The following is a 16,677-nucleotide window of genomic DNA, read 5'->3' as shown; positions in this document are numbered from 1 at the left end:
GAAACCTGATGTCTCCGAGTATCCAAACCTTCAGTTTGCTCTACCTTTCAACCAAAGAACTGAAGACAGACTGCAGGGACTTGGTCTTAGCCTAGCAAAGGTAAAGCTGAGCAGGAAAGCAAGGACTGTGTATAAACGCACCGAGATAACTATAAAATAATAATAAAAAAAACCTATTCATAATAAAAAGACAGTCTTGACACAAGAACTGATTATTACCAACTGATGGTGAATAAATTTAGGTTGAACATTACAAGGAGCTTCCTTATATTTAGGGTGATATAGCTTTGGAACAGGCTTCTTATTAAAGTAGTGAGGGGAAAAGGCCCAGCTGCTTTCAAGACAGCACTCCATCTATCTATGACTGTATGACATAAAGCCTGCAAGAGCATGAAAATAAACTTGATGAATAGGGAGGTCCTTTCCTGTCCTGCGTTCCTAAGAGAACAATAACTGTCAAGCAAATAATATCATTCTGATACAACTCTAAGATACAACCATCTGTCAAGCAATACTCAAGAACAATTATACCACAGAAAGCAAAGCCAGAAATTAATATCACAGCAGGACAAACTTTGCCAAGAATAAACTTCACGGAATACCTTTTCACAAAACATCCTAGACCCATAACCTCACTTCTCATAATATCATGCTAAAAATGTTGTCCCTCTGCAAAGAGCTGGAGAAAGCACACCTCTGATGCTGTACTCGCTCCTAAATCTGAAAGAGCTCATCTTATTTGGTCTCCATGCAACTAGGCATACTATCATCTGCACCCCTAGCATTCTGCACGCATGTAACAGATCATCTTACCTGAAACAGTATTACATCTAACATGCCCAACAGGCTTTTTATTTGCTACAGTCATTACTACGTCCTGCTCTCGCAGGATGATTCAAAACTGGCTGTCAACTGCTTTGCTACTGAAAGGTTCAAATTGCCACTTTGGCCCATGTACCATCATTAACCAGAAAAACTGCAGCAACCATGATGGTATAAGACAATTGGTTAGACACAATCAGTCCACAGAAATAACATGTTCTATTAGACTAAGCTTTACAGTTTGAAAGAGCAGACAGTCTTTCAGGCACACCAGCCTTTCGACTTGCTTGACATCTAAAGATATGTACCAAAATACGCAAGCTGGTCTAATAAAGACTATTACCTGCCCCTACAAGTCTTTCAGGCTAGGAGACTGTTTTACACTAACAGGTACAGGCCTGGCTAGGGGGGGATCTTTATATCTTCGTTTTATTATTGCAATGTATCTGAAATTGAAGACAAATGGCAAAAATATTTTTGGCTGATAGACTCCCCCTGCTTATTTGCAAAGTCCTTGATCACACCATGCATCCTACTGTTCCCTTCTAAAGGCTCATATGGAAATGCCACAACTAAGTGAATTGTAAAAGAGGGGAAAGTATGAGCACTCATCAGGAACTGTACATCAAAGGCAAGCCAAACACAACCATTTGCTACTTCTCATAACACACAAGCTCAGGCCACTCAAGGAAATTACCTGGCAGCATGAAACAGCAAACCATAGGAATCTTTTTATTTTTAACCTATACAATACCTGGTAAAGTTGTAATAGCCAGAACACAATTATTCAAATATGTACTTAAAACACATTTTGAGAACAGGTTCTTTGGTTGCTATCAAACAAATAGTCCAGACACAGCCTGTCAAAGACAAAAGTTGATACCAATCTTTGTCAACAGCTAGACTGCTACACCAAAACAAAGGCTGCTTTGCAGCTATTTGTTATTCTCTTTTCCAACACATCCTCACTTGGTCATATCTGAAGAAAGTATAAGAGCTCTTACATTCTTGTCAGCAGACCTACTGTATATAAATTTTCCTCAATTAGCATACAATTTCACTTTAAATTTAGAATTCAAAGGCATTTCCTTTTTTCAGTTAATTTCCCCTCTTCCTATCCCTTGCAAAACCATTGTGGTTAAACACATAGAAAAGTTTGCAGAACAAGAATAAAACTTGCGTCTGAGCAGTAAAATTCACGTAAATTAATCTCAACCTGTGTTTTCCTAGCTTTATTCTCTCAGCAAAGCACAGAGCATGGTAGCTGCAAGAGAGTATTACAATCCATTTTCAGTTAGTTTATATCACACCACATTTTCCTACCATTTTAGTTCATCTGCTTATACTAGAATACCAATGTTTTTTTAAGCTTGTCATCAAAATAGCACGCACTTTTATTCCCTATGAGAGCCTGCAGATCTGATTTATAGCATATTCCAGACATATGACTGCATAATTCAGACAAGTTTAAAAAAAGTATGCTGAAAGAAGATACTTCCCACTAGCCCTGCTGAGCGCAGGAGGACAGATTTTACTTGACCTACCCTACTAATCTCAGCAAGTTGGTCCTTAGCAACAGATGCAAAGCTCAAATGACCACTTTCAAATCCTTGTTTCAACTCCACCTCCAGCCTTTGATCATTTTTCATCTGGAGGTGACAAACGGATTTCTGCTCTTTGGCCTATGTAACAGCCTCCTCGTAATCCACGAGTCGATCTCTCTAGTACCAGGAAGCGGGATTACTCATCTCACATTTAGCTGCTTTTCTCGCCGCCACATACAGAAAGGGATGTATTAGATACCAATGAGATAAATTTTGGTTATCTTTACTGTTTACAGACTGTTTCAATTATTTTGCTATAGTATTAAATATCAAATTACAAAACCACAACAATATATGCATTGACTTTTAAATTGTGACATCCAGCAGTCTGTCACAAAAGTAACTAAACTGTAGGATGACATCTACTTGAACTGGTTTTCATTCCTCCAAATATTACAAAACTGTAAACACACAAATTGCTTGAAGCTTAATTAACTTTTGCACAAACTTAAACTGGAATAAAGTTAGAAAGCGTATCACAAAAGGTCTTTACTTTAACACAAGCATTAAAAAAGGCAAATTGAATTCTTCAGAAACACTGTAAGCACTGCAAAGCAAACAAAAGGAAAAGCTGCCTATACAAAACTGACTTAGGGTACTCAGAAAACATGCAGACATTAAGAATTGCACCTATCTCAAAATACACTTGCTTTCTGTTTTCTGCTTCTTCCACGCTGCACCCACAGACAATGTACAGAATTCCCTATCAGATATTCCGATTACTCTCCTACGCTCACCCCTGGATGGTCTCCAGGCAGCCTGAACGATTTTGCTATGCCACTGCAATGACAGCAAAGGAATCCTGTGTCTCAAGTAGCGCAGGGGTTTTTTTAGTATATTATTTTGAAACAATACTTCTTAAAATACTGTCTTGGAAATATAATGGGGGTGATTGCTGTACACAATCTGGATCTCAAGTGTAGTTGTTTATGCCAAGTGTTAGGCTGATAAAGTCACACAAACTTGCAGGTTTTACTAGAATTTTTTTTTTCTTTCTTTCTTCATTTTCATTTAGTTCCATGTTTTAGAAATACATAGGACATTCTGGCAGCTGGTACAATCACAAGGCAAGTCATAAGTCAAAGACTCCCACAACAAAATGTCAAATTAGCAACCCTATGATGAGATACCAGCAACAGAGAAAGAAACCGGCCTCATCTTGACTGCCAGAACACAGCCTGGTTGAGCTACATGGAGGCAAGGTCTCAGCATCTAGTCAGGAACTATGACAAGAGTCCAAGCCAGCCTGACCATACTGTTCTCTCTTCAGTATTGTCTAATAAAGAAAAGGAAAAGCGGAACAAACACTATGCCCCATGACGATGCAACTTACTGACCTAGACAGTGGTACTGTGACATTAATACATGCGCTAAAGCTAGAACCAGTTTCTTACTTGGAGACCAGAATTGTTCATCCCTTGACTCCTTAGAAAAGAGACTTTTTTTTTTTTACAGTTTGTACCATCCCTCTTTTAGTTACAAGATTCCTATAGGATCCAGAATATTAGACGAGCTTTTCCTTTAGCTTTACTTTTTCCAGGGGTACAGAACTAATACTCTATTCCCTTCCAACAGAAGTTCAGGAAGAAATTTTCCTGAAAGGTGCCAACTCTACTAAAAGAATGGTAAGTACCTGACATTTCCCTTTCCTCACCTCATCATTCTTTTTGGTTTTTTTTTCCCTTAGCCTAAGAAAGGTTTCACTGTCAAAGGAGGCGGAAGCTCATTACTGAGAGAGGTTTGCTGCAACAATTATCTACAATTCAAGGTCAAATGTTTCTCTTGGTAACAGCTTAGACGCACCCACAAACACATTCAATCTCCTCTCAGCAAGAGCTGTCTTGCAGTTTAGTACACCCACTATGAAATAATTTTTATGTATATTAAATGTGCACATGAGTTTATGCATAAAAACAACCTCTAGGAAAAAAAAAAGAAAATATAATTACAAAGAAGAAGAAATTTGTAGCTTACCATGTGTGTGTAACTTCTAGTTGCTAAATCTGGAAGTGGCTTTGCAACAATGTAAACACTGGGTTTTGGATTAGCTTTCATATTGCAGTCTACATCCAGCAAAGAAAACACAACATAGTAAAAAATATCACAACATCTGGTAAAAGATGACCAGACACGAGGCTTTCCGTCAGGCTGTGGCATATTCTTAGTTCTCCACTGGGGAAGCAAGCTATGTGTTCCTGTCACATATGCCCGTATCAAAACTCATCTCTGTAGTCAAGCATTCAAGTGAGGAGATAACATTCTTGAGTACTCAAGAACGAGTTTTGGAAACGAAAAGGCCCTACAATTACTAATACAGAACAATATATTATATGTAGGGTCTCTAAAAAGTGTTCCAAGACCTACAGAGAAATCTGTTTATTCTGGAGGCAGCAAAAGAGATACAGAGGAAGAGAACACAGTTTCCATTACCCAGGAGAAGACGTAAGGCAGCAACAGCAGCAAGGCAGAATGAAAACCAAGCCCTGTCTGAAAGAGGAAAAGGGTAATGGTATGTTTTTAATTCATGTATGATGGCTAACACACAGGTTGTAAGGCCAGCAGTAACTGGAGGGCACAAAAGGAAAGTTTAGCCCTTTGCTTACTGTCGTCTCAAATGCACACCTAAATAAAAGGAAAATCAACATCTGAAATTGACCAGCTAGTGAAAAAGCAGTAGCCCACTGCAAGGAAAGGGATGAAGACATCTGGCCTCGGTAGTAAGGACACTGGTCTTGTAGGCTGGGAGCCAGGAGCCACAGAAGAGTGCCGGAATCCTGCAGACAAAGTGCAGCTGCTCTGACCACGTCCTCTGCATGCGCTGGATGAAGGACACACTCCTTATTTTTACCCTAATGATGAGGGACCTTATGAGCTGCTAACTAGCAGCTAAACAAATATTTAGCCATAAGTACCGCAAATACAAGATGAGATTTGCTTTTGGACAACCAAGGATAACTTATTATTTAGATCTTCACGTGGGCAAACAAAAGACATCTCAATTAACACATGTAGCTGCTCTGACATACTGGAAACTGTTAATACAAACATAGTGAACAGCCACAGAAGGTCGAATTACTTAAATGAATACTTTCCTACCCTATAGCCTGTTGGTCTCAGACCATATTAATGTTTTCTTTTCAGGAATCTGGAGATACTCCATTCATATAATCAAGAAGGTGTTTTTACCTCCTGAAGTACCACCACCAGCTCAACTGACCATCTTGTGAAAATGTACAATGCGCCTGCTGGCACTACATGTCATTCCAGAGACTTTTACCTGGGATGACAGCAGGTTTCCTTTAGTAAACTGCAGTGTTTTGATAAGTAATGCGTGTGTCTATTGAACTGATACATTCATTTTAATTATTAATGCTATATCCAAACTAGATGAAAGCATTGGAGAAGACAGAATAAGTGATTTAATAGCTGGGACATAAAATTCCCTCATGTAAGCTAGCAGCATGTAAAAAGGTGAGTTCAGTCCTTGGATAAAGCAGCCAGAATGCCTCCCATTTTCTTTCAAATTTAATTGCTATCACCCACATGAAGCCAAAACCACTATCCAGAACTCATTAAATAGTGTGATAAAGCTGAAAGTCTGAGGAGTAAAATGTAAATTCGACACTAATGAAGTGCCATTTACTCAACTGTCATCATCGATTACCTTGTCCACCTACACAACAAAGTTACTGAATTAAGTACTCTGTTACAGCTACTGTCTGCCTCTATTCATAGAGCAGTAAAAAGAGTATTTAACTAAAACCTATTTTCCTGCAGGATGTCTTAATTCTGAACAATTTAAAAAAAAAAAAAAAAATCTAATACAGTCTGGTTTGCTGAGCCAGAAGTGAACCACTGGTAAAGAGTTACTGGGTTGATGGGTTGAGAGTACTCATTTTCCTATTACAGAGAGAACATAACCAGCATCTACTTTTCTCAGTTAAGGTGATAATAACCAACCAGTAATGATTTGGGTCACACACATCCCACTCCCCCATCTCTTCTCCAAATATAAAAGATAGCATTTTGCAAGGTTTCTGAAGTTTCCTTGGCATTTTGTGAATTATTAAACACAATTAACAGATCAGCCAGGTTCTACTGTGAGAAAAGGTTGAGTTTGCAAACCTTTCCTAAAAGATACCATCTAAGACTCCTGTGCTGCATGGATTGTGTGGGTCTGTTTCTTTCCAAAATTCAAATATTTGTCAAATTAATGTCTGTACATTGTATTTTAAATCAGATATCTAGAGGGGAGGGGGAGAATGTGTTACACCTCTGCTATAACATGCTTCTGTACATAAAATATTTAAACTCTTCCTCCACAGCCATGGCAGCTACAGATTCTTCCTTTTAGCCATATTTCTATATAGGTTCCTAATACCCTTCTGTCCCACCCTAGCCTTTTTTCCTTTTGAAATTAAGGTATTTAACAGTCTTCATTTATCACTGTGAACAAGTTCAGTATAAAGCCCTAACGAGAAGGAATATTAATTATCTTTATTAAGTAATAAGTGCATATTTATCATGAAATCAGGAGTTAAAATAATTAATATTGCATACAGTACACAGTGTTAGAAAACAGTTTTCATAGCTTCTAGGAAACAAAAGCCGTTTACAGCTGGCACAATAAAGTTCTCAACTTTTTTCCAACTGTCAAACTGTTCCTTTGACTCCCATTTCCTCCAGTCACTGCCTTACAAATCTTTCCCTTTGCGGCACTTGCAGCAGAACTTTCCAGATCTAACTGCCCAGGAAGATATTTTTCACCACTCTTGCAGTCCTGAAACCTGCTGTTTTCAGTCACAATTTCTCCTTCAGTCTGGGTGCTAGCGTGCCCACCATCCACTAGTAATTATCTTCCAGCAGAAATTAACAGAGGGAAAGTATGACAGTATTCAACCATCCACATTTGCTAGCTGTAGCCATGGTTCTAAACACAGGACAACATCCGTCTTTTCTACACTCCTTCCAAAAGTATGTTTGCTGGATAACTTCTATCTTGCCTCAGTACTCAGCTGCTGCACATGATTTTTACTCTCTGCTTTAACTACCAAGATTTCTTGAAGCTGGATAGTCTTCCCTGAGAAGCACCCAGGGTGTCTCACCTGACCTGTTCCAGGTCTCAGGACCCAGGCACATGACTCTCACAGCAGTCAGATGAGGGACCAAAGGCACCACTCAGAATTTACCTCAAAGCATGCCATTCACAGTTTTATCCCCTGAGGTTTGTTTGCCATTTTGATACCCTTGCTCAGATTGGTTGTGGCAGCTGGAAGGTGGTCCAAGTCACTGTATCATATTTCAAACACACTACAAGCTTTCGAAGCAGGGAGTGGCACACTGCAGCTCGATCAGGGCAGTTTACGACTTGCTGGCCCACAGTACTTGTAGTGTTTTCCTAATACCAAGACAAAATTTCTAGCACGTCTAATTTTCATACTGTTGAAGAAACAGATTTGGATCTTTGGAGAAGTAATCAATCTCTGAATAAGAAACCTACAACAGCTCTGTGGTACAGACTGGATGTTCCTTTCCCCATACAAAATTAAATGCTAGAACTTAAGTTGGCGGGACCGAAGTTACAGGTTACCTATATAGGTACTAGAGGTAACACAGACTTACTGAATCAAATAACCCCGGAGATTAGGCAGCTTTCAGGGTCTCTAGGGTCTACAGATGGCAAAGGGAGCAGCAGGGAAGCTAGGACAGGGTGTGCCCCGGGCAAGGCAGCTAACAAAGGGCTGCTGTTTGTCCTGATGGGAGCAGCAGTAACTGTGCCTGGGGCTGGTGGGAGGAAGAGCATTAGGGGAGGAGCAAGGATTTTTAGATATGACTTACAGAGTAGAGATTTCATATCCTCATTAGACTTTAGGCTCTATTCACCCTAACAAGAGAGCATGCTGCTCCTTCATAAGTTGGTTTTGGTCACTTCCCCAGTACTGTTAGTCTCAAGATGATGCTGCTTCAACTTTCCCCCTTCTACAATGCAATCCTAACACAAAAATTAACTGTGTTCACAGCTTCCCAATGACCCAGATTACAATGAGATAATTAACTGCTCAGGAACAGCCATTCATTGAAAACCTCTATCCCAGAATCTGTTAAGCCATTGAAAACGTTCATTACTGTATCTGTCAAACCTCTGACAAGAAATTTAAAACTGTCTCCTTTGATGAATTCTCTTTTTGCAACTCTTCTGGACCATGGTTAAAAGAAAAAAAAAAAAAAGCAAGGCTTCCTATGAGCTGAACTTGCAAGGTGTTTTCTTAAAACACAAAAATCCCTCTCCATCTGCCAGTTGAAGCTTCTGATTTGACATGTAATGTGTGAAATCATTATATTCCACTCTATTTATAGTCAGCAATGTCAAGTCCATTTCTTAAGATAGCATTCATAGCATATTGTCTGTGAAGCAGCAGCTCTGCGTTTCATATCTGAAACTACATTGTTCCTTTTGAAACAACTTCATTTGCTAAAGCCAAGCTCAGTCCACCACACAATACATTATGAACATAACAAAGATTTCCTATGCTCTTTATATAAATGTATGTGTACGTTTCCAAGTTCTGAGACATAATTAGTAGTTCTGAACCAGTTTTATTCTACTTTACTTTTAACTTCAACTTGTTATACAATTTATAGTGCAATGTGTTTTGCAGTCAATCATCATTAACTGCTGGCTGTATTAGCAATACTTTCTTTTACAAAACTTATACCATCATATATAATGAAATAGCAAAGAAAATTTAGTCATTCCTGACTCAAGAAACCAGAGATTGCCTTTACAAGACAATAAAGCAACATACAATTAAGAATATTTAGACCATATATTGATACAACGGTGTTTCACAGCTTCATTTATTAATACTAAGTGTGATATAAAATTACTCTTGGTCTTTCACACTAATCCACACATTGTTCGGGACTGTTGAAAACAAGCAACAGCCTAGTCCATTATCAGAAAACGGTGGGCAAAAGAGTAATCATAAGGTAACCCTACCTGGATGACCACCTTTACTTCAAGAGGGACTTATGATGCATTTTCCAGACTGTAGAGCTGAGAATTTATGGAGCCTGCAAGAAGAAAGAAAGGCTAATAATGACATCAGTGCTAGTCAGTGGCAGAAATATTATGTACTTTCATGTTAATATTCTAAATGTTGGGAGCACAGTTTAAGTAGTTAACTTCCCAACCACTGTTTTGCTATGAAGCCCTGCATAAACAAAAAAAGTCAGAAGAGACGTATTTAAGCCAGGGGGAGAGAAGATTTCAAGTTACACTCCTGTTCTGCCTACATGCCAGTCCTAGACAAATTGGTCTTACAGCAGTAATTAAGCAAAATTATTATGTTAAAATGGGTACAAATAAGCTTCATCTAACATAGAAATACCCATAAGACTTCACAGACATATAATCACATTTTATACGTGAACAATACGCAAGTTCTGGTACAAAGCATTAGGTGTAAGCTTTCTCCCATTGTACTTAATGGGTCCATTTTGAAAAACCTTTTAAGTGCTTATGACTTCATGCTCATAGTAAAGATGCTCATTTCTTTGCTTCATGATAGCTAATCACTCTGCTTTGGAAAGCCAGCAATAAAATCATTACTAGCTGTGCACACTTCCATTCAGCTAATGTCTTTTTCAACACTCCACCTGGCATTATGCATTGCCTGCTCCTTGTACAAATTGGAAACACCTGATGTCTCCTCTTGACAATAAACTGCAGGAGCAGAAATGTCACAGAACGCACATGGGGAACAGAACCACGGCAACCCTGTGACATGCATGGCAAGCACCTAACAGTCAAAATACAGTTCAAAACATCAACATGGCCCTAGTCTTACTATGTTCGTATGTCATCTTCTCTTCTGCACCTGCAAACTACCATGTTCACATTTCCAGTTTCACAGTTCTATAGTATAGTTTGTAGTTCTAGTTTATTGATTGCTTCAATGATTATCTCTAAATACTGATGTCATTGAGGATGTATGCAATGAGTTCATTTCAGGAGCTTTTGGTTGCAGGCTTATTACATCACTGACTATATTGCACACAGTTTAAGAACTAAGCAAGCTTGTATTTTTGTTCTTTAAAACTAGCAAAAACCTGACAAGGTTATTTGGGTCTTGTTTGTTTGTTTTCTTCTATTAAAATATTCTTTTATTAAAATATGACATACTTTAAGGGGGTAGTCTGGATTTTAACTTGATCTGTTATTTCATATAAGCAACATAAGAATAGCAATAGTGGGATCGCATTAGCCTTCATGGCTGAATGGAAAAGTGACAAAACCCAAGATGTGGGTCACAGTAACAAGATGTGATCCCAAGAGATTAAATATACTTAAACCCTTTCATATCTGCAACCCGTCTTTCCTCCAGCGCTAACAACTGGGAGATAAGGTTGGTTCTACCCATGATTCATAATTTAGATTGATAAACCATTTTCAGGACAAAACCTGGAGTCCTGGAAAGTAGTCTGCTTAATGCTATTGCTTGAAAACACATGGAATTTGTTAGCCTTCCAAAGTGGGAGGAAAATTCAAGTTGTGTTCTTTGTTAGCTAAGCATAACAAACATAGATCTTCAAAAACACCAAAGTAAAGTTCTGTGCATCTTCAGACATGCACTAGTTTTGCTTTCTGCTGGTTTTCCCCTAAATACAAGACTGCTAGCTGAAATAAAGACCATGTCAAGTACTGCTATCATTTATGTCTGTCTTTGAAAACTCACTTGTCAAAGAACTTTATCAAATACCTCATGGCAATGCTCAAAATGGTTCTGTAAAACACACAAATGTGGAGTCAGAGCTGTTCCCAATCCTGCCATACAGCCAGCATGAAGTGGGACAGAGCTAGTGGACTGAACTGTCAAGGGATGTTAAGGATACTGCATTGTAAAGCGCTTACTCTTTGTCTCTCTGCTTTTGTAATACAGGGCAAGGCACTGTATTAGATATCACTTGTGATGTAAACACCCACAATCCACTGAAAGCACATATAAATGAATTCTGTTATAATATACGAGTTAATATACTGCATCTTTTCCCTAATGAACAAGAAACAGCAGCAACCAGGATGAAAACTTTTCAAGAGATGGGGTCTCTTGAAGGAAGAGTACATACACCACAGGCTGGGGTTAAACTGCATTACCACAACTACGTGTGAAGCTTTTGTGACTCCTACACATAATTCACGCAGCTTTAGACAGTGAAACTTGCTAATTCACCACAACAACTTTCCAAAATACACTCTAGAAGACAACTAACAGACACTTTGCTAGCAGCAAGACTGGATTTTTTCCCTGCTTTTACTTATTATCATAGCAAGTTCTACAGTTAACCTTAACACAGAAGAATCAGTTTAGAAGGAACATGCTACTGAACTACTTTGCGTAGATCCCTTCTGCTCCTTTCCATATGCTAGAGATAAATGAAAGGCTCACAGGTGCCCAGGGGCTTGCCACGTAAAAAGGGGATATTCAGCGCAGGAAAGCAGAACTAAGGCTGGGGTTTCGGTGAAAGACAACCTTACAACATCATAAGAACATTTGGGAGTTGCAGCAGATTTCAACAACATTTTCATGAGAAGCACAGTACTCCCACCGGGCACTCAGGGAAGCACGGGAAGTTGCCACTTACAAAACATACTTGTGACCGTCTCCTGTTAGGAGTTGGGATGTCCTATAAATGTTAACAAAAATGTAAGTAAGCATCCAAAGTAATTGTACATTCATCAGCCTGCTTTATCCATACTTGGCATTAACTTTTATACTGTACTCTTAATAACTTACAGCTCCGACTCCTGCCTAATTTAAAATCTAATTTCCAAACGGCATGATACTACACAGAAAACATGTTATTACAAACAAAAATGCCGTAGTAGCTCAGGTTCAAGGTCCATCTAACACAGTATCCCTTCTCTCGTGAGGACTGCTAATAGATGCCTAAAGAAGAGAACAAGAACAGAGTAAGCATGCAGCAACCTTTCCTTGATGCACTTTGCCATTTGACAGCAATGTGCAGCTCTGGGACTTCCTCTGTTTTCTCTTAAGTGTACACATGAAAACACAGTCACATTAAGGCCCAAAGCTATTCTGAGTCTGAAATAATTTAAATTAACTTTTCACTGTTTTGGTTACCGCTTTACTCCTTTTCATTCCAATGAACAAACAGGCACAGTTGAAACTGATGAGTCTCATTCATTCATCCCTGTGCTCGATGAGATTAAATCCTAAAACCTAAATTAACTGTTGCTTTAAGACAGCTTTTAGAAGCTACATGCAATCATCCATTCTGAATAAAAAAAACCAAACCCTTATTCAATCTAAACACTGATATCTAGCAAAATCCTAATGTTAATTCTAAGTGAGATTAGAGATTTGACCATCCACATCAAGTAGAGCAAATGATACTTCCAGTAAGTGAATAACCTAGTTGTAAATAAAGATCTTTCTGTAAATATAGCCAAGATATAAACATTCCTCTCTAACAGGGACCTGAAGGATGATGATAATACCTCATACCAAAATTCTAATGGCTATATTCTAAAATGAACACCTACAAAAGACAGGTTTGACAGAAAAAACACGCCTCATTAAAATGAGCTTCTTGACCTAAGTAAACTTAAAATAAGAACTCTTAATGTCATCCAAAAAACCTAACTGTAAAAAATAAATGCTGAATTCAGGTACTGAAGATAATCATGAGGTCTAAAGATGCTGGTCACCACTGTCCAGACTACACAGCCTTCTTGAAAAGGAAGAACTCCGAAAACCACTGAAAGCTATTGCCCCTGAAGTTATTCCAGTTTATTTAGAGGGACTAAAAGGCAAAGATGTGTCGAGCTTTTGAGAAATCAAACCAGAGAAAATGCTCTGGAAATGCAGAAAGGTGGTTTGTTATAAATATGGATTAAATAATGCAAAGCCAGGAATTCAGAGGTGAAAGCATAGAAGTAGCATCCAAACGCACCTACTGCTCTTCTGAGCTCTTACATAAAATATCATCATTTACGTTCCTCGCCTGCAACACGCCAAATTAATAGTGCTGTTTATTGCTCAACGCAGACTAAACGTAGGCATTAACAAAATCAGTAGGAAGCTGGTTCCACAGGTGAATTAAGTTATTCTCAGCCAATTCATAAAAACACCTCATGGTACTGATAGCCTATAAATTAAAGTTTACAGGTCTCCCGAGTCCGGCCGCGTAGTCTGATGTCACTGAACGCTCCAGTCACATCCATTACTCGCTATAAACGAGCTCTGCTCAGCTCCTCCCGGCAGCCCGGCAGCGTTTAAAAGGAGGCACAGCCGAGGACCAGCCGTGACTGGGCTCTTCCCTCCCCGCACCGGGTGGCTGTCACCGCGGTGCCCGCACAGCGGGGGGGGGGGGGTGGCTCCGCTCCAGGCCTGTCCCCGCGGGCGCGGACCGAGACCCCCCTCCCGGCACCGCCGCAGCCCGCGGGCAGCCCCCGAGCGGGGGTACCCGCCCGCCGGCGCCTCGCACGTGCCCGGGGGCTCCCCCGGCGGGCGGCGGTGGCTGGCCGGGGGCGGGGGCCATCTTGGAACCGGCGCCCCGCGCCGGGGGCACGGACCCCCCCCCACACACACACATACACACACATACACACACACACACACAACCCCGGGGCCGAGCACCCGTAGCCTGGCACCTGCCGCATCCCCTCACTCGTCAGCCGCCCCCCTTCCCTCCACCCCGCCACCGCGGTCCCACCGGCACAGCGCAGCCCCACCGCGCCGCTCAGAGCCCCTCGCCCGAGGGGAACGCGGTGTCCGTCCCCCTCCCTCCACGCCAGCTCTCGGACCCCCCCACGCGGCACCGCCCCGCGGGGCTGCGGCTCCTACCTGCGTCCGGGACTCCCGGGCGGTGACGCCGAGCACGCCACAACCTCACTCTACCCGCCGAGCCGCGCTCCCCGGCTCCCCATCGCCGCTGCCGCGCTGGGCCGGGCCGGGCGCAGCCCAGCCCCTCCCACCGGGGCGGAGCCCCGCGACGCGCGGAGCCCAGCGGCTGCTCGCCAGGCCCGACCCCAGCAGCACCACCCCCCTCCCCCCCCGTACACAGACACACGCTATGGAAAAGCTCGCGGCCTATTGACTGGAGCAGGGAGGACCGCGCAAAGGCGAGCGCCGATTGGCCGCGGGGGAAGGCGGCTGCCCGCCCCGCAGGGGTCGCCTGGCGCTGTGTGGCGGGGGGACCGCGGCGGTGCGTGACCGGCCGGTGCTGCGTGTGGCGGGGGCACAGGCACGGCGCTGCCCGCAGCGCCCGGCGCACAGCGGGAGCCCTCGCGGAGCGTGTGACCCGGGGCTTGGCCTTGGCCTTGGGCGGCTCCGGAGCCACACACCGAGACAGTGAATCTCTGAAGCCTGCAGAGGGTGAGCTCAGGAGGGCGCAGGACGGGTAACGCTGTAGGGCAGGGCTGAGCGATGGACAGGGCTTGGTGGATATCAAAGGTAGGGGTGGCTTCCCCACACGAAGCCTGCAGTCCTACCTGGGCGTGAAAGGAAGAGACTTTACTCATTCAGTGAATCTATGCTTAACAGGTTTATTTTTCATATAGTAATACATGCCGATGATTCTTCCAGCCTTTTCCAAGTAAAGGAATACACTAGTATTATAAATACGTATATTTGCAGCAGCAGTGTTGTCTAATGTCCATAGAACCCAACATTTAGCGCGCAGTGCAGTCAGCTTGCACGAGTGCAGCCCTAATCCACACCAGGCTGTGCGCATACTAGTTGTTGGCTAATCTCAAAATACAGCATTACAGGTGGTTTTGGACAGCTTTCATCTTCCTGTACTTTGTGGGGATTTTCTGCATTGTCTTCAAGTAATATTTCGAGTGAATTGTTTGGTAGTGCCAAAAGTTCATTGGGACACACAAGCGGTTCCAGAAGACTATCAGTTTCTTACAATTTCCTCTCATTTCTTGGGGCAGGTCATTTATTACTAGGCACATGTAGCTGTGTAGTGTATAATGCAACTAATCTCGTTCAACCTTCTCTGACATTTGTTCCTGTTCGATTTAATATTACAGTTTTTTGGCACACTACAGGATTACAGGATTTCATTATGTTGTCAATCATTTTTGCTTTAGATCAGCAAATCATTAACAATTACTTCCTTCTTACCCATATCTCCAAACACTTGGGACGTGATCCTTCCTTTTGTGATCCATCAGCAGCTCAAGCATTCCTGAAAGGAAACTGGTTGAACATGTGGTTGTTTTTTGGATAAATTATCTCAAAGACAGTAGAGTAATTACAATGCCTAGAGGTGCTAGACACCTCAAAATGAATCCCACTTTCTGGATGAATACATATTTTTTGTGGGTTTCTTTCGAGATCATATTTTAAGTATTTATCTCACTTTCCTTTTAAAGAAATATTTCACAAGATTAAACAAATGCCAAGCTAATAATTTCCTTCTTTTTATGCTGAGTACCACCCAAGTACTTTTTCATATCTTAAGACTTAAGCTTATTTGGAAAATTAATAAAAATAAACCAGTTCTGAGTTCTGATACTTCATATGCAAACTTTCAGTTGAGTCTGGGCTGTTGTAGCAGAAACTTAAATTCCTCAGGATGAAAGTGCTGACAGATACTAGGCAACAAAACTCCAAAACAAGGCTTTCTGCCAGAAAATTGGATTGCCATTGTACCCATCCACATATTACCCTTCTTTTTGCTATTGTAGGGTCTGGCAAGTGTGAGTTGAGCCCTACATTGGTTTTGAAAAAGAGCTTATTCTCCACAAACCCAGAACGAAGTAACTCCTGTGAACTGAACACTCCCACACGGTAGCAAATCAGGTGAAACTAAGGAGAGAATGAAGAGCTTTCATGGGTCACTGCTTTTTCCAAACCCAAGGGAGACAACCATCTCCAGAGGACGTTCTCCAGCATGACTTTAGCTAAGAACTAGGCATCCCAAGGCCATTAAATCAGCTCAAGTCTGAAAGTCTAAGAGCCAGACTAGCAAAAGATGGCTATGGGGTTAGAATTAGGCAGGTTAAATGCCCTTCTCCCTTTAATTTTCTCCCAGGGGTTTCTCTGGTGGAAAAGGACAGGAAGAAAAAAGACACTTCAGCTGTTGTGACACACTAGTCCCCGAAACACTGTAGACTTGACTGGTATTGCTGAGAGAGTTTCTTCTGCTTTGCTAACATGGTTGGGAATCTGCAAAAGCTTCATCGTACATCTCTTTCAGGGGAATGCAGAAAGAC

General features: G+C 41.5%; 1 protein-coding gene across 2 annotated transcripts in view; it reads right to left on the bottom strand.

The window, feature by feature from the left end:
• Positions 1 to 14,442, bottom strand: part of MPP7 (membrane palmitoylated protein 7) — a 151,962-nt gene extending 137,520 nt beyond the window's left edge. The window contains exons 1-2 of one of the 2 annotated variants that reach the window (XM_030504945.1): positions 14,297 to 14,442; positions 9,427 to 9,500 (exon numbers count right to left, since the gene is read on the bottom strand). The gene's annotated coding sequence lies outside the window, so the exon portion shown is untranslated. Of the gene's footprint in view, positions 1 to 9,426; positions 9,501 to 14,296 lie in introns of those variants that run through there. The other variant, XM_030504954.1, reaches the window with a different exon arrangement.
• Positions 14,443 to 16,677: the final 2,235 nt, after the last annotated feature.

The sequence above is a fragment of the Strigops habroptila genome, chromosome 1 (genome assembly GCF_004027225.2).
Source record: "Strigops habroptila isolate Jane chromosome 1, bStrHab1.2.pri, whole genome shotgun sequence".
NCBI classification, from domain to species: Eukaryota; Metazoa; Chordata; class Aves; order Psittaciformes; family Psittacidae; genus Strigops; species Strigops habroptila.
The sequence above is the reverse complement of the archived record's forward strand: the minus strand, read 5'-3'. Positions and strand labels throughout refer to the sequence as shown.